Raw genomic sequence first — 15,717 nt, 5'->3', positions numbered from 1 at the left:
CACAGGGGTGTAGGCCTAAATCGTAATTGTGTGCATGTCGACAGGTTAACCCTACAGCTGCGCACATTGGCCAAGGCTGTTGCAGTTAACCTTCCTGTGTTGCAATGGGGAACAGAAAACGCTCATATGTCGTTTTGGGAGTCATCAACTATCAACCTATTCTGTCATTTCCAGATGAGAACCTGTTGGGCATGAATGTTGAGCAGACCAAAAGTTGTATGAATGTGAAAAAAGACGGGCTCTGATGCAAGCAAGGCTATTTTACTAACCTGAATTCTTTATTTTATTTTTATCGCCAGTGTTGTTAATGATGATAAAAGTGAAATCCACTGTTACTGAAGTTGGGGAGCTTGAACTTTTTCCGACTTCTAAAGAGGGGCGTGAAAGAAAAAGATTAAGAACCACTGAGTTAGATAGATGCATATGCCCAAGGTTATGTAAAGATACCTTATCAATATTTAGAAATGGTAAATCCAAGGCAACTGAATTTTATGTTTTATTCTTAAAGATGTTTGCTCATCGGGATTTGGAGGCCTATAAACCCAAGTGAGAATGAGACTCAAAGAGCATGCTAATAAAACACCAACAGGCAGTTTGCGCAGAGGAAGCTAAATGCTAAAGCAGGGAAATCCTCTCCACCTCACAGTATGCTACTCGTTTAGTGAAAATATCAAGGAATGTTTAGTCAGTGTTACTCTAAATCATCAACTACTGTGTGTTCATAGCCTCTTAAGTAAATAAAGTGATTTTATTCTCAATGATTGTGCTCTGCTGAGTCTCCAAATTGCTGGATGGCTGCACTGCTCAGAATGCAAAACAGTTACATGGGAGAGAGACATCTGATGCAGAGGGCATCAGGCTCATGAACCTTCCTCTTCCTCTTGACAGGAGCTGACTTGGTTATCTCCTACACCTCTGCTGTGTGCATACAACTGGCATACTGATCATCTTCCCCAGTGTCTATGTGTTCTGTTTGTATTCATGCACTACTGGCTGGTAAATTGTTAATTACCCACTAGGTATAAACCAACCATTTGTAATATTGAATGTTTAATAGGAAACAACTACGGCACTAAAGTTTTGATTAACACAAGAGATCAATTAGTACATGCTCCAGTAATTTGCAAAATAAAAAAAAACATCTGCCACAGAATTAAAGACATCTTGAAACAAAGAATCACCTTCTAATTAAGCACATCCCTAAATGTCTTCAAATAAATATCATAAACATGTCTGGACAATCAACCACATGTATCTTGTGATACATGACTGCAGATTCAAGCACTGAACTTTGTGTCAAAATGTTTGGAGAAAGTCTCTAAATATCTAAAAGAGCTCTAACTTTTTTTTTTTTTTTACATTGATGACATAGAACTGCAAAACCCAACCTTCGCACAGTATAGGAGAGGCCTTGCACTACAGTATTTGGATAAGCTACTTTTTATATACAGTATATAAAATCCCCCTCTCACCCCCCGTGAGGTGGTATGTGTCATCCTCAAGGTCAGGTCCCATACCAGAGGCCTGGGAGTTTGAGAGTTTGAATTTCTAACCATTTTGTTAAAGCAAAGAATGGTGTTGCCTTTTTGGGTTGTTTTATTAGAGTGGTTTTAGAGGTCTTAAGAGATAAAACGATTCAGTATTTCACAATAAAAAAAATTACAAAAATTAAGCAGTTTCATCAGCAGATTATATATATATATTTTTATTTTGTGTGTTCTTAATCATCTCAACACCCCCTTTACAATGTATCTTACAATCTATAACCCCATACTGAGAACTACTGCTCTAAGGTAGGGTAGGCTAAGAATGAAAACGTTTGGCTATAAGTAAACAGTTGTTTCCAAGACAACAAATAATATAAGTGAGAGAGGCAATCAGCAGCTCAATGAACAACTAATCAAGCTTTGGAAAACATCAAAGACCATTTTGTTTTTTCAGTGGAGAATTCACCACCTGTGTCCATGATGTATAATGAGTTGGAAGAAGTGAACCAAACTTTATTGATGTTGCAACACAAATACATTACCACACTCAGTGTTTCGTTAGGTGGCTCAGCCACCTTCCGTAAAGTATACATAACAACAGTGCTTCAATGAAAATACAAAAGCTAGCAGCCTGTTGAATTTCAATGTACAAACAACATATTTTTAATAGAAAAATGGTAATTAATGTCTAAATTATCAAAAACATACCCCTGATATCTGCTACATTTTTACAGCTTTGGTGGTGAGAAGCAGAAATGTGCAGATCCAATATGGTAGATTGGAAGGGGTGCGCGTTTGTTTTAGGCAGACCCAGAACTGAAAAGAGTGGGAAGCTGATGTGTGTGGATAATGGCTGTAGATTGAGCAGAGGCGGCATTAGGGAAGATGGTTGGGCTGGAATCCTGAGGCACCAGAGAAAAAAGAAGTTAGTCAAAGACATAGAAGAACCACAAAAGCTCACTAGAGAAATCTTCTAAGTAATTTCGGCCGAGAGTCCCACTACCATTGTGTTAGACTGAACATCTGAAAACTAATGGCTGAAGAGCTGGGGTACTTGAACTAGACAGGTGTGTAGATGAGCCAGGTGCTTGAAGAGGTAAGCCCACACACACACACACACACACACACACACACACAGAGAGGGAGGGGAAACAGAAAACACAGGGTTCATCCAAAGTCATCCATTTTCTTCACTTGTGATGCTGGTGGCAGCTGATCGCAGCTGGATGAGACTTTTGATGGAGTTTGTGTCTGCACATGTGCGCTGTGCCGACACTAATGAAGACACTCAGTTATCACTGCTAGAACAACAAGTTTTCTCTCTGGAGCTGTTACCGGCACATGAAGAACAACCTGCATTCTGTATTTATTTGTGTCCTGCTCAGAGAATCATACTGTCAGAATGCATTTCTATGCAAATTTATTAATTTACTGATTAATTGAATGAAATTATTTATTCGGCTAAAGAGACTCTCTGACTGTCTCTGACTTTAATTGTATCTAAAATAAAAGTTAATGGGTGAAATAACAAAAGAAAAATCTTTAAACACAGATTTTAACTAGATGGTGAATCAGAAAACAAATCAAATATAAAACTTGGGAGTGATTCACTTGAGTTTAATCTGTTATATGTCTTCACTCTGGTATGAATCTCCAGTGATGTTTACACAATATAAAAGATTTTCATGAAGTTTAGAGGTAAAAGAAAATCATATAAAGACCCTCTATAATACAGGGCTTCACATGGCGTGTCCCTTGTTGTCATTCTGATCACGGCAAACTCAGTCCAGATTATGAGGTATCTCTTTTCAATACATGACAGACAAAAATCATAAAATGGTGAACTCCTTTAAACTCTGAGCACAAAGTCTGAGCGAACAGATAATATCGGAGACTCTGTATTATGGAGGAAAGCTGAAGCATTATGAAGCCTCAGGATCTGACTACATAATGAATGAAGGCAAGAATTCAGGTGGGAGAATTTCCACATTTACTATTTATCTATTCCCTCCTGTGTTGGGCAAAGTGAATGATGTTTTCCACTGCAAAGTAACAACCTGGCCCACTGAATATAATTAGCATGCAAGAAGACATGAAGAGGATTAAATCCCCATTTTTACGTAGTGGGAGACCTTACTAGCAATGCTAAGAAGCTAAAAGGGACTGACACGCTATTATGCCATATAGCATAACTGGATCACGCTGGATTCAAATTGTATAATGTACGTAATGAGCCAGCAATCATATTTTTCATAAAATGTGACATTGCACAGACATGGATGGTGTTTGTTGCTCCAAAATGTCATTCGTTGCACCACCTTGGTCCAAATTGAAAATTCTAAACAACTACTCGATGTATTGCCATGACATTTTGCTCACAACATGACAAACCCTTCAGCCAAATACCTTTATTCTGACACCATCCTCTGGCAAATTATTACATTTACCTCCCCACAACTGCTAACCTCAACTGTTTAGTTTTAATTACAATGACCATTTCAGCCTTACATAACCATTAACGTGGTTAAAGATTCTTTGTCTTGTCTTCACCATCTATAGGTCTGTCCTAATATTGACATAGAGGGTTGTTATTGTGTGTCTGTTTCATTCACTCTTGTCAACACAGTGAGCAAGCTTGCTACCTAGCTAGCTAACGAATGTATGGACTATGGAAATAAAGTTTTTCAGGAGGAGTAAACCTCAGCCACCCTCTACAGAAGGTGGAGCAGCAGCAACAGCAGCAGCCGGTGAACGGCAGGCAGGTGTTGTTTCATGTGTGTGAATCCGCAGAAGAATATTGCACGACTTCCGAAGCTTCTAACGTCACTGGTGATTCAGAAGGGACTTAATTCAGTTTAACAGTATTAAAGGTTCAGACAGCTAAATGCTGTGATCGAGCATAATAGAGTTTGATGGCAATTAGTATTATACAGTCATAAAGTATGAGAACATTTCTTCCAAAACGAAGTTACAATGTTCTAAAAGTAATAGACTACTTTAATGAATAATCGAAAGGGTATATTAATAATGGTGTCTGAAAAAAAAAAATTTGCACAATGACATCTATATTTAATGCAGCCCTTCTGAACAGAAGTATACAGGTGTAATTATAATACGCAGGCTTCTTGGACTTTTATAGCACATATGAAATTAAAATGATTAATATCAGCAATATTAATTACAAACCAACAGCTGTCCATGTGTTTGCTGAGTAAATGTTCATCATCTAATATTCAGTTCAGAGTTTTGAGGAACACATTTATTTGGCACTGTTGGTCATCATTGAGTTAGAGCAGTTAAAATAATTATTGGATGGATTCAAATGTAGCAGATTTGTCAACAAAATATTCACTCTGTAAACTCTACTCCAGCACAGTAAAACAAAAATAGGTTTCATGCTGTTTAAGCCAACGTCCTACCTATGTTATGTAACTATGATTTTTGCCTCATTTTAGGTGGCAGGAAAATTGAAAATTAGTCAGTAGGCTTTAACCCCCCCCCCCATTCCCTCGAAATTTTGTCTTGCACCACCCCTGTTTCAACACCAGTTCCCTTACGGATACAATGAGCAAGGTTTGAGTTTAGCTAGCTGGCTATTTAGCACTGAACTGACCAATCACAGCCTGGATGTGGCAGGACAAATAAAAAAAGGTTGATGTGCTACAGAAAAGGGGGGATTTAAAAGTGGGACTAATCTGGAGGGTTAAATATGACTGGATATGACTATATTTTGTTCACATATTCTGTTGGGTGTGATACAATAAAGCTTAAAAAAGGATTTGGACACAATTTTCTGCATTTCTGCATGCTTTTATCATATTCCCAGCTACTTCAAAGCAACACATTATGATTATGACTGCTCTATTTTCCCCACCCGTGAACATCCCCGAACCAAACTGTCATTTAGATAAACATGGAAAATCAGCCCGGTCTCACTGTTTCATTTCTGCTTTATGATTTATTCTGATATTTAATACAGGTGTATTTTTGGATAAAAATAAAAACTGGAACAGCTTCAACTTCCTAGTAAATTCTCGCTCAGTAGCTTTGATGCCTCACCAGACCAATGGATCCTCTGTGCAGACCATTTCCCTAAAAGCTCTCCACACATCCTTCCCTGGAAAGGCCAGCATTGATGGAAACTCCTAATCAAGGCTACTTCGGGAACGTGGAGGAGCTTATACTTGAAAACATCGCTCCTGTCATCAGATAAGAAAGAGACACGATATACTATCAAGATATTATGAATTCTTTGACATATAAAAAGAGTTTATCAAAAGGTTATTTAGAAGAAGTACACAGAATTCTTTGTGATATGAAAGACTGTGTGTTGTTTGTATGTTTCTCTCCTTCAGCAGCCTACATTACAATTCATAAAAGGCTCTGCTTCAAAATGATATTTCTATCATTTAAAATTATATGAAATCTGAAAGTATTGGATCTGCTAGTACAGTCCATTCTGAAAAATAGCTCTTTATCTCTTTGTCTGTTTGTCAGGCTCCTTCATCATTATTGATCTTCACATGCTGAACAGAGCTGTACTGTCCATCCTAATCAAGTCCTTCCCATCTCTTCAACTCTTTTAAATCCCTTCTTAAAACATACTTTTATAGGAAAGCCTTTCCCGATCTTATTTGACTTTATTTTATCCCTTTTATTTTATTCTATTTTACTTATTTTATATTTATCTTAAACACGTATTTTGGTCTTTTCAATGTTTTCTTGCTTGTATTGTTGTCTTCGCACTTGTTGAAGCACTTTGTAACTTGTTTTTGAAAAGTGCTCTACAAATAAAGATTATTATTATTATTATTATCTTACTTATACATGTCTTGTGTTTTCCCCTCCCTGCTGTCTTGGTCTTCTTTTTTTGTCTGTCAGTCTTGTGGGCGTGTCATCCTGGCTCCCTCTCTCTAGCTCGCCGCCTGCAGCTCCACTCACCTGAGGCTCATCAGCAATCAACCCACTCTGTTAAAACCCTGCTCTACAGTCACTCCCTGCTGGTAACATGTGTTCTGGTTCTCTATGTTTTGTTTACTGCCCTAGTGATTCTTGCTTACCTTTTTTTTTTACTTACCTCAGACCTCAGCCAAGTTTGGAGACACTGCCTGCCAGCCTGGAGAGAGCCCTGTCTTCACGGCACAATCCTAAATAAACCAGAGACTCTTGCTCACCCCCAAATACTGTACTTTGTACTGGTTGTGTAAAAGTAAAAGACATAAGAATAAATATTTCTTTGCTTTTGTTACTTGGTTTTGGCACAGTTGATGATATCCTCATGTACAAACTGAAGGGTTGGCACAGCCGTTATCTAGTTCAAGATTTATCTAATGGTCAGATCATCCTCAGTTACCCTGCGTGACTCATCATTGGGAAGTGTCTGTAGCACAACGGAAATCATTACATATGCCCACTAGGTGATGTCACCAGGAAATCCTTAATTAGCTATGCATATGATATAAACTTTGTGGTAATCAATACCTGTAGAAGACTAAAAGTCACATTAAATCATGACAGGATGCTCACTGAGATGCAACTGTAGTGATGCTCACCGCGGGATTATCAAACCAACAGAATCAGGATGTAAAATTAAATAGTAACTCTTAATGTGTATCACCAATGAGAGTGCTAAAATAATCCATACTTGACTGCAACCCCTAAAATCTTCTTTGTGAGAAAGGTGAGGCCTCCCATTGTCCACTGATTATTAGTCACAGTGGCTGCTTCTTTCATAACTACAAGAAAGAAATCCCACCCAGATTCTTTTTTAAAAGCACTTCACTGACTGTGTTCTTTTCAGAACTGATTTTAGCCTCTCTGTGTCCTGACGCAGCCCTGCTGACTGACTTCCCTCAGAGCTACATTATCTAGGCTAGGCTAGTCAATAGCGACTTCCAACAGACATTGACTGTATCCATTTCTTTATTTCTGTTCCATCTATTTTTTAATTATTAAACAGTCTTACCACTTGAAAGACCTGGGAGCAGAGGGTATTGTGACGTTAATAATTCTCATAAATCGTGCTGACCTAACTTCTAATAATGAACCTTGTAAACAGCATAAGGCAACATAGGAAGTTTTCTACTTCTCGGCTCACGGAAAAAGTTATGTAATATGCAATAAAATATATCAAAATAGAGCCGGTGGTACCCCTTTTGCTACATCAAAACAATTTCAGCGATTTTTATCAGATTTTACTGCTAATTCTAGTCTTGTAGTTTTTATTTCCAGGTGACCAGTAAACGTGCAGTTCTGGCTCTCTTCCTATTCATACAGATAGGAGCCTGGTTTTGTTAGTCCGAAATAGCTGCGTTGTCAAAATGGCTGCTGAGTGGCATGAGTTGCCACTTGATTTGCTGCTCTCATTTATTACCAGAAGACAATCCTATCAGTCTCAGCCGTACTTTGTCTTTACTTAAGTTAATTAGCAAATGTTAGCATGCTAAAGGTAAGATGGCGACCACGGTTAACCTAGTGTAGCTTGAAATGATTCACAGTTCTAAAAATCCTGGCCCATGTAGTCCCTCAGTTCATCCTCTGTGTTTTTAGCTTTTGTCCCTAAGCTTAAGTCCACTAACTTATGATTGGCCAGCTACCAAGTATCCTGCACAGGGGCTCGTGAACCACTGTAACCAGTTCTCTCTATAAACCCAGTGCTGTGAGCCCATACTACCTCATCTTACCTGTGTGCTCAACGGCATATGACAGCTTAATGAAGCACTGAACATGAATTTCCTGTTTGTCAGACCACAAATGAGACAAGAAATAGGTTGGTAAAACTGTAAAGTGTTTCTGGAGACTAGTGTAGGTACAGATATTCTTGGCCTGGCAACCTGCTTGGGGCCTCACTGACTACACAAAAACACAACTTTTTTCACGAATTTTTGTGAATTTTTTACATGGACAGATACATTTAAAGTAACCATTAACTGCTGCTAACTCTAGGTCCATTACGGTTAGCTAGGCTCTGCCCAGACTGGGAGCTCGAGCACCGGGGGAGTGTTAGTGTTAATGTTTTTGTTTTCAGGCCCTGGCTCAGAGCTCCCAGTCTGGGCAAAGCCCACTACATAATGGGACCTCAGAGAGACGGGTCGAATATTGTGAGCAGACAGTATAAGAAAAAGTAGAGGGAAAATGCCAGAAATCTAGTATCCTGAGCAGCCTGAAGCTTGAGCTTTTTGCTTCCTGCTTTCTTACAGTGCAGACGCTTTGCTGCTTGCTCTTGCCTCTGCTTGCGTTCTTTTGCTTAAACTCTCTTATTTTCTGCTAGAAATCAGCAGCTCTTGGATACTTTTAAATCACTGGGACTGTCAGATAAAGTTGGCTCTTGCCATACTTTAAAAACTTTTATGATCTTAGTGCTACGCGAGTGCAGCCTATCAATAGCACTAGCCTGTACTGCAGTGACTGGAGTTATAGCTAATGCTAATTAGCAACAAGATGCCCCCTTTCTCCACGGACGACTTCTACAAACTTCTACAAAAAATTGCAGTGCTGGAAATGTGGAAGTGAATGGACTATGTGGGAATGATACCACTTTATTGTGGACCCAAAACAGTGGACAAGAGCATGCTAACACACGGCTAATTAGCACCAACAAGACTACCAAGAAGCAGGAGGCCTGTGTTCTGGGTAATAAATCTGAAAGTGGGAGTCCTCCCTGGAACGCTCTTGGTGCAAAGCCTAAGAGTAAATCATTTCCTGGGGAAATGGAAGGACGAGTAACAGGCAGAACCCAGTGCCCTGAGATTTGTGATGCGACTGGCTGGCCTGCATTATCATCCAGGCAGAGCACCTCTTCAACCCCTGTTCTTGGTAGGACACAGCCATGGACAGCCGCGAAAGAGTTAGCAACTAACCTCCCCAACAACCGGGTGTGCAACAGCAGAACAGATTTTCACTACTATTGCAGGACCCTGGATCTCCCTCTGATGACCTGGATAACATCCCATCCTCACACAGAAGGGTAAGGACTGAGAGTAAAAGGCTGCAGGGAAAGCTAACGACTGGGCCTCAAACTCTGATTGTGGGTGACTCTGCTGTAAACGATGTAAGAAGCATGTGCAGTAAGAACACCAAAATACTCTGCTTCCCGAAGGATACGGTGTCTGACTTGGCAGGTTGGTGACATTGTTGAACCAGGGAATCTGTGTGTCCACCACGACAAATGAGCCTCATTGACTTTGTATGGGTCTTGTTTTCGTGGTGCCGACACGTAATTTTAACACATTACGTGCCGCCACCACCACGTAAATCCGGGGTAAGGGGTCGTGTTCATTTCACTTATTTCTGTGGGAGCAGGTTGGCAGAAAGAATCCTGCATATCGTGGCTGAACATCCTACTGTGAAAAACATCATACTGCACATCGGGGCCAATGATGTTGTGAAGCAACAGTCTGAAGTGTTGAAAGAGGATTTCAATAATCTGTTGAACACAGCCAGCTCTTTGAATGCTGAGGTGTTTATCAGTGGCCCTATACCGCCAATCCGAAGATTGATGGCATTGAACACGTGGCTCTCAACGGCATGTACTGTCCATTCAGTGCATTTCATCGAAAACGTTTACTTTCTGTGGGACTGCAGACATCTTTTTAAGGCAGATGGACTTCGACTTAACAAGTCAGGAGTAAAATTGTTCAGCTCCAACCTGTTTTACTTTCTGCGTCATTCATCTGTTCCCTCTGCCAAGGACAAGAGGAATCAAAACAAGAAGAAGACATAACACAATACGCCAGAAACCTTGAAGGAGAGCCACCTCAGCCCCCGCCGGAAGAGAGCTCTGATCACGGGAGACATCTGAGCCAAGATCACTGATCACCATCTAGGTCACCCTTATCTCCAGACACCCTTTCTCCCATCTCCCCCCTGCTGGACTTCACTGATAACATGGAAGACCTGGTTAGAGCTGGGACAAAATTTACTCCCCACACCTTCCCTCGCTCCACTCCCATTCTCTCTACCCTAAACCCCCCTCACCGTTCACCTCCACCACTGGTCCTTCAGGTTTGACATGTGTCACAAATACAGCGCACAACCCGTCTTCCTGCTCCGCAATGGCAAAAAAGCCCAGTAAACTCTGTCTGATAAATTTTACATATGTTTAGCTCATTATTTGAAACTTTTACTATGAATATCAGATATTGTAGCATATGTAATATTTAAGTATGTGGCTGAGATGAGTCTAATGTCTTGGTTTAGGTTTACTAGAGCCTAGGACTCTTTAGATTTTAATTACTGTTCCACAAGGTAGAGCAGTGTGGAGGTTACCCAAAAAAGAGATTGAAGTGGGTAAATACCAAATACTATTACAATGCCAGGGTGTCGGATGCCATTTAAAAGAGTGATTCCATGTAGTTTGTTTGTGCACATGTGTTAGTCACTGCATACCAGGCAGCCATATCGAATAAGCCTCTGCAAATAACCGCTGTTCTCGCCTTCACCCAGTGCGGCACCTTGACAGCCATCAACAGTGTCTTTGCAGTCTACTTCCTGCAGCAGTCACACACTTCCCGGTCTGGCTTTCTCGCCTGTTCCTTTCTATCCCACGCCTGTCCGTCGGCTTTTGAAGCGTTGCTGCCTCACTTCAGCATCTACGATTGGTCCTGTGGAATCCTCTCTGCCCGCTCTCCACCACTGTATCAATCTCCAATCTCCATTGATTGTTGTGAATTTGTAACTGGGGGAGCACTACGGCAACTACTCAAAAACTAAACAGTCCAAAGCAACGCTAAACTTCAATAAACATGCAACAAAATAACAAAATAACAAGCCTACTTACAGCATTGCAGCTGAAAGAACAAGGCTAAAATTATTCAAATATGCCATAAGAATACATCTAAGCAATACATTAATTTAATGGAATACACAAACATAATTATGGTAAGATCTACTCGTGCCCTAATGATGGGGCAGTGATATTATAAGCACATTAACTTGCACACACAGTCCAATTTCTCGCCACCTGTCCTTCCTGCATTTGGCAGCTGCAGCTGTTTTGCTTTTAACCTGGATTATGTGTTTAACTTCTTATTTGTCTAATATTATTGTAATGACTCTCCTGCCATAACTTCTGAAGTGACAATTTGTGTGAGAGTGAGTGTGTTTCATTACTTTTCCTTTTGGGTGCTTGATGTATTTTGGTTTTCTCTCTCTATTAATTAATTAGTTTCTCAAAATATTGCTCTTTTGCTTCTATATTTTAAACATTTCAGGAGAAAATTACCCACTCCCCACCTCTCTCTCTCTCTTTCTATTTCACTTCAATCTGCTATATTGGCATGAATGTTTAAGTAAACAATGTTGCCAAAGCAAAGTAGAAAGTGACATATAATAAAAATGTGTCAAAAAAAGCAGTAGCATTTTCCAAGGAACCATTATTAAAATAACCATATATAATATCCAAATGTGATAATATTACAATGTTTATACAGACAACAATAATTATTTATTTTGTATATTTTATATATTTTCCACTGGTTATTCTCAGTTCGTGAGAGAGATTTTTTTTTTTTTGCTGAAATTATTTGGCATTTAGGCATTTCTCCCAGTACGTAGGGGAGATTCTGTGTGTCTGATTCTGGAAATTTTGGGGAAAGTTTAGTGTTCTCTCTCTCTCTCTCTCTCTCTCTCTCTCTCTCTCTGGCGCTGTGGGCGTTTCAACTCACCTGCCTGCAATCTGCACACCTGACCATCATCATGTCAGTCAGCTCCTCCTCTTAAGCCCTGGCCTCACATCTAATTCTGACTGAATTGTTGAGTCATACGCAGTTATTTGCCTGAATATCAGAAATTTTGCCTTTTTGCTCTGTATGCTAATGTCTGTCTCCATCTTCAGATTCACATGTTACCAGATTCCATGCTTAACCTGCCCTGATTGCTAGTCTGCCCATTTTGCTTTACACCACATGGTCTCCAAACAATTCCAACTCCACTCTTCAGCCAGCCAGACTTGCCAGCTCACTCCAACCACCCCTCTCTGGATATTCCCACCCTGAGACTCAAAACCATCCATATTCTGTGTTAAAGTGTTAAAACATAACTGCCTGTCTCCAGTCTGTTTTTGGGTTCTAGCCACCAATCCTGACTCCATTATAGTTCCTGACCATAAATCCTCTGCGGCTCTGCTACCAGTATACCAGTCTACATGTTTTTGATTGATCATATGCGCCAACATCGTGTGACTGCTTAGCATTATTGCAATGCAATTGTTAAGGTAAATGAAGCCAGATGGCAGAAAGAGATCCTGTGAATGTTAACTTGCTTTGTAGTAGTGGGAATGCAGCTAGAGGAGACACAGTGCCAGACTGTGAGTCCGCTGATTTGGCTTTTATTGCTGTGATTGAATTGATGATTTGGACATTTTAAAGGGGAAGAAAGGCACAAAGGAAGCATTTCAGTAGTTCCTGCTCTAACTGACAGAAAGGTCAGTATTACTGTTTGACATTGAATGAGTTGTTCAATACCATACATGATATAAACATTTGCTGCCTTTGTTTGTTCTGTCTTTCAAGTCTGGTTATTGTTGTGTGGAGAGTGCACAGGAGGTTACTCAGGAGGTGACTCACTGACCTATCCTCCTTCAGAAGCTTTGATGCGAGAGGCTTCATACAGCCCTGCTGTGCCAGGTACACACGCTGTTTCTTAGAATCCCTGCTGGTCATCAATAGTAAAGGTTGAAGGGTGTGTGTCTCTCAGGGCAATGCAGCAGGAACATACTGTGACTTCATTGGGAACATTGTGGTGTCTTCCCTGTTGTTGACAATCTGTCCACGAAATTCCTCAACCTTGTATGAGCTCTCACTGACCATAAGCAAACTTCAATTGAGATTCTCTCTGTGTCTCTATTAAGGACTCCCTTTTTGCCCTCTTTTTATCCTTTCCTTCCCCCCGTTTTATTTTATTATAATCAGCTTTTTCTATTATTAGACACATGCCGCATCTCTTAAGAGATAAATTGGGCTTCACAAAAACAGCAACTACATGACTAATGTAGCAAATTCATGACAATGTATATCTTTTTAAAGATTTGAACACAGGCCATTATGTACAAAGTTAAGAGTCCATGGTCTCTTTTTACCCTGGGCTATTTTCCAATGTTTTTCTGTTTTTTGTCAAGGGATTCTGGTGGCTTTGACAAGTATTTCTGGTTAAACAAAAAGGATCTTACTCTTTAAGAAAAAGGTCTCTCTGTATGGATTCTTTCTGCAATGTTGTCAGACACTTGATCACAATCTGTCTGTCGGTGGCAAAAACAAGCACTTAAGCAGATGTACTTTGATTGCCCTCAAGGATTACGTTACAGTCCTGTTTTGCTGGAGAAAATGTTGCCCCAATTAGTCCCATAGACACAAAAACATGGGAAAATAAGGTTGGAAAAATACAGAAGTTACAACCTTAACCCAGCAATATCCATCTAAAATAGATGTAATGACTAATAATGGCATTAAACTGGTAATTAGGACTGGTATCAAACCTCTATATTTGTTTGGCACTAACTGAATTGTGTCCGTAACATTATTGAGTAAGTAGCAAAAGCTGGCATAGTATGTCTGGTCAGACTCATTATTTACATTTACTCATTTGGCAGACGCTTTTATCCAAAGCAACTTACATTTGAGGAACAACATACAAGCATCAACAGAGCATCAAATACAGATCTACAACTGACAATACATACTAGCATTATCTTATTTTTCTTGTTTTATTTAAAATAATTTGAATCTTGGATTATAGTAGATACCTTTTTAGTTTCTGAAGGAAAAACCATCCTATTGGTATAGAACCTCAGTTAGTATTTCGGCCATAATATCCAAAATGTTCAATATTCAACAACATTACCCAGCCCTACCTCTAGTTACTGACTGACATACTAGTGAAAAAAGTGATTTTACCTTCAAAACTTGTAAACAAAGTTCTGTATATTTTAGAAGTTATATGATGGATAAAATCTCTCAAAAGGAAACCATTGCCCCGTTTCTTTCTGATCTTTCTATTTTCATTTTTCAAATAAAGGCAAAGATATCAACAAAAAACTCATAAAATGCAATGATGGTAAATGTAGCACAGCCTTTTAGTGGATCTAATGGGCCATTTATGGCCCATGGAAATGTCAGCCTTTTTGACAAATTGCCTTACTTATGCATTTTCAAAGTGTAGTGATTTTTGTTTGTCTGTAATATTGGGGTCCTGGTCCTTTTCCAGACCTTTCTGCCCCCCTTCTGATCCATTATCTGGAGACTCAGTGCTAATTAAAATAATTTCATGAAGTGTTTGCATGAGTGCCAAATTGAGGGCACACTTACCGGTTATAGGCCACATGTGTAGTGTTTAAGGTTGTGTGGACAATTAACCAAAAATGGTTCAATTCAAACAAATTTAGTGTTCCTGTTCTGGCTGCAGCTGAGCTCTTGACTGTGCTACTAAATGCAAAAGCTTTTATACAATTGAAGTACTACTCGGACATGTAGCCCTGTAGCATTAGAATAATACCACAGATTTACATATTCATATTATTATATTAAGTCAAGGTGTTGTCACAGAGCTACTTTACCTTCAGAGTATACTGCTGAGAGGGAGGGTCAGGAATATCAGAGTCTAACTGTAACAGAAGTTTTTTTTCATGTGGTTGAGGTTAAGAATGAAAGTTCTTGTCTTTTGAAAGCAGTTTGAAAAACCAATCTCAACTAAAACTCCACGTATCCTCTTTTTTCAGTGGACCAGCCATCTACCATGCTTGAGACAAGAAACTCTGCTCATTTGCCTGCCAGCCATACTTCTGATATTCTATGTCTTCAGACAACCAAACCAGCTCAATCTGCCACCTATTCCCCTTGATCTCTCTCTCCCAAATTTGAGCCCCACTCTGTCAGCCAAACCTGCCAGCTCTCCCCGACTCCAGAAACTCTGGATTTAAACCCAAAAACCCCAGCCCCACTTGCCTGCTCCCTAATCTTCATACTAACCTGTCCTTGTTAAATAAACCACTTACTTACCAGTCTCTCTCCAGTCTGCTTTTGCATTCAGGCCAGGTTCCTGACAGAAGAAGTAAAAATATCCAGTAATTCACAAGGGAAAAAAAGCAAAGAATATAGGAATGTCTGAATACCTTTACCATTCATTTTGTTGCAGACATTTATGGTTCCCAGGCGATAGCTCTTACTGACTTTGTCTCTAGTGCCACTATGAGGTTCAATGTCTTAATAGCTGTCTGACAACTACTGAATGACTCATG

The 15,717-nt window shown here is 39.7% G+C and overlaps 2 long non-coding RNA genes across 2 annotated transcripts; one reads left to right on the top strand and one right to left on the bottom strand.

Moving 5' to 3' along the window:
- Positions 1-1,736: 1,736 nt before the first annotated feature.
- Positions 1,737-6,702, bottom strand: LOC123964454. Its single transcript, XR_006823455.1, has 3 exons — positions 6,565-6,702; positions 5,547-5,686; positions 1,737-2,389 (listed from the first exon to the last, which is right to left on the bottom strand). It is a non-coding gene; the product is annotated as an uncharacterized LOC123964454 (long non-coding RNA).
- A 5,565-nt stretch (positions 6,703-12,267) lies between these two features.
- LOC123964547 lies at positions 12,268-15,420 on the top strand. The gene is made up of 3 exons (XR_006823482.1): positions 12,268-12,909; positions 12,998-13,111; positions 15,199-15,420. It is a non-coding gene; the product is annotated as an uncharacterized LOC123964547 (long non-coding RNA).
- Positions 15,421-15,717: the final 297 nt, after the last annotated feature.

The sequence above is a fragment of the Micropterus dolomieu genome, linkage group LG01, assembly GCF_021292245.1.
Source record: "Micropterus dolomieu isolate WLL.071019.BEF.003 ecotype Adirondacks linkage group LG01, ASM2129224v1, whole genome shotgun sequence".
In the NCBI taxonomy this organism is placed as follows: Eukaryota; Metazoa; Chordata; class Actinopteri; order Centrarchiformes; family Centrarchidae; genus Micropterus; species Micropterus dolomieu.
Note: the sequence above shows the minus strand (reverse complement) of the source record. Positions and strands in the feature narration are given on the sequence as shown.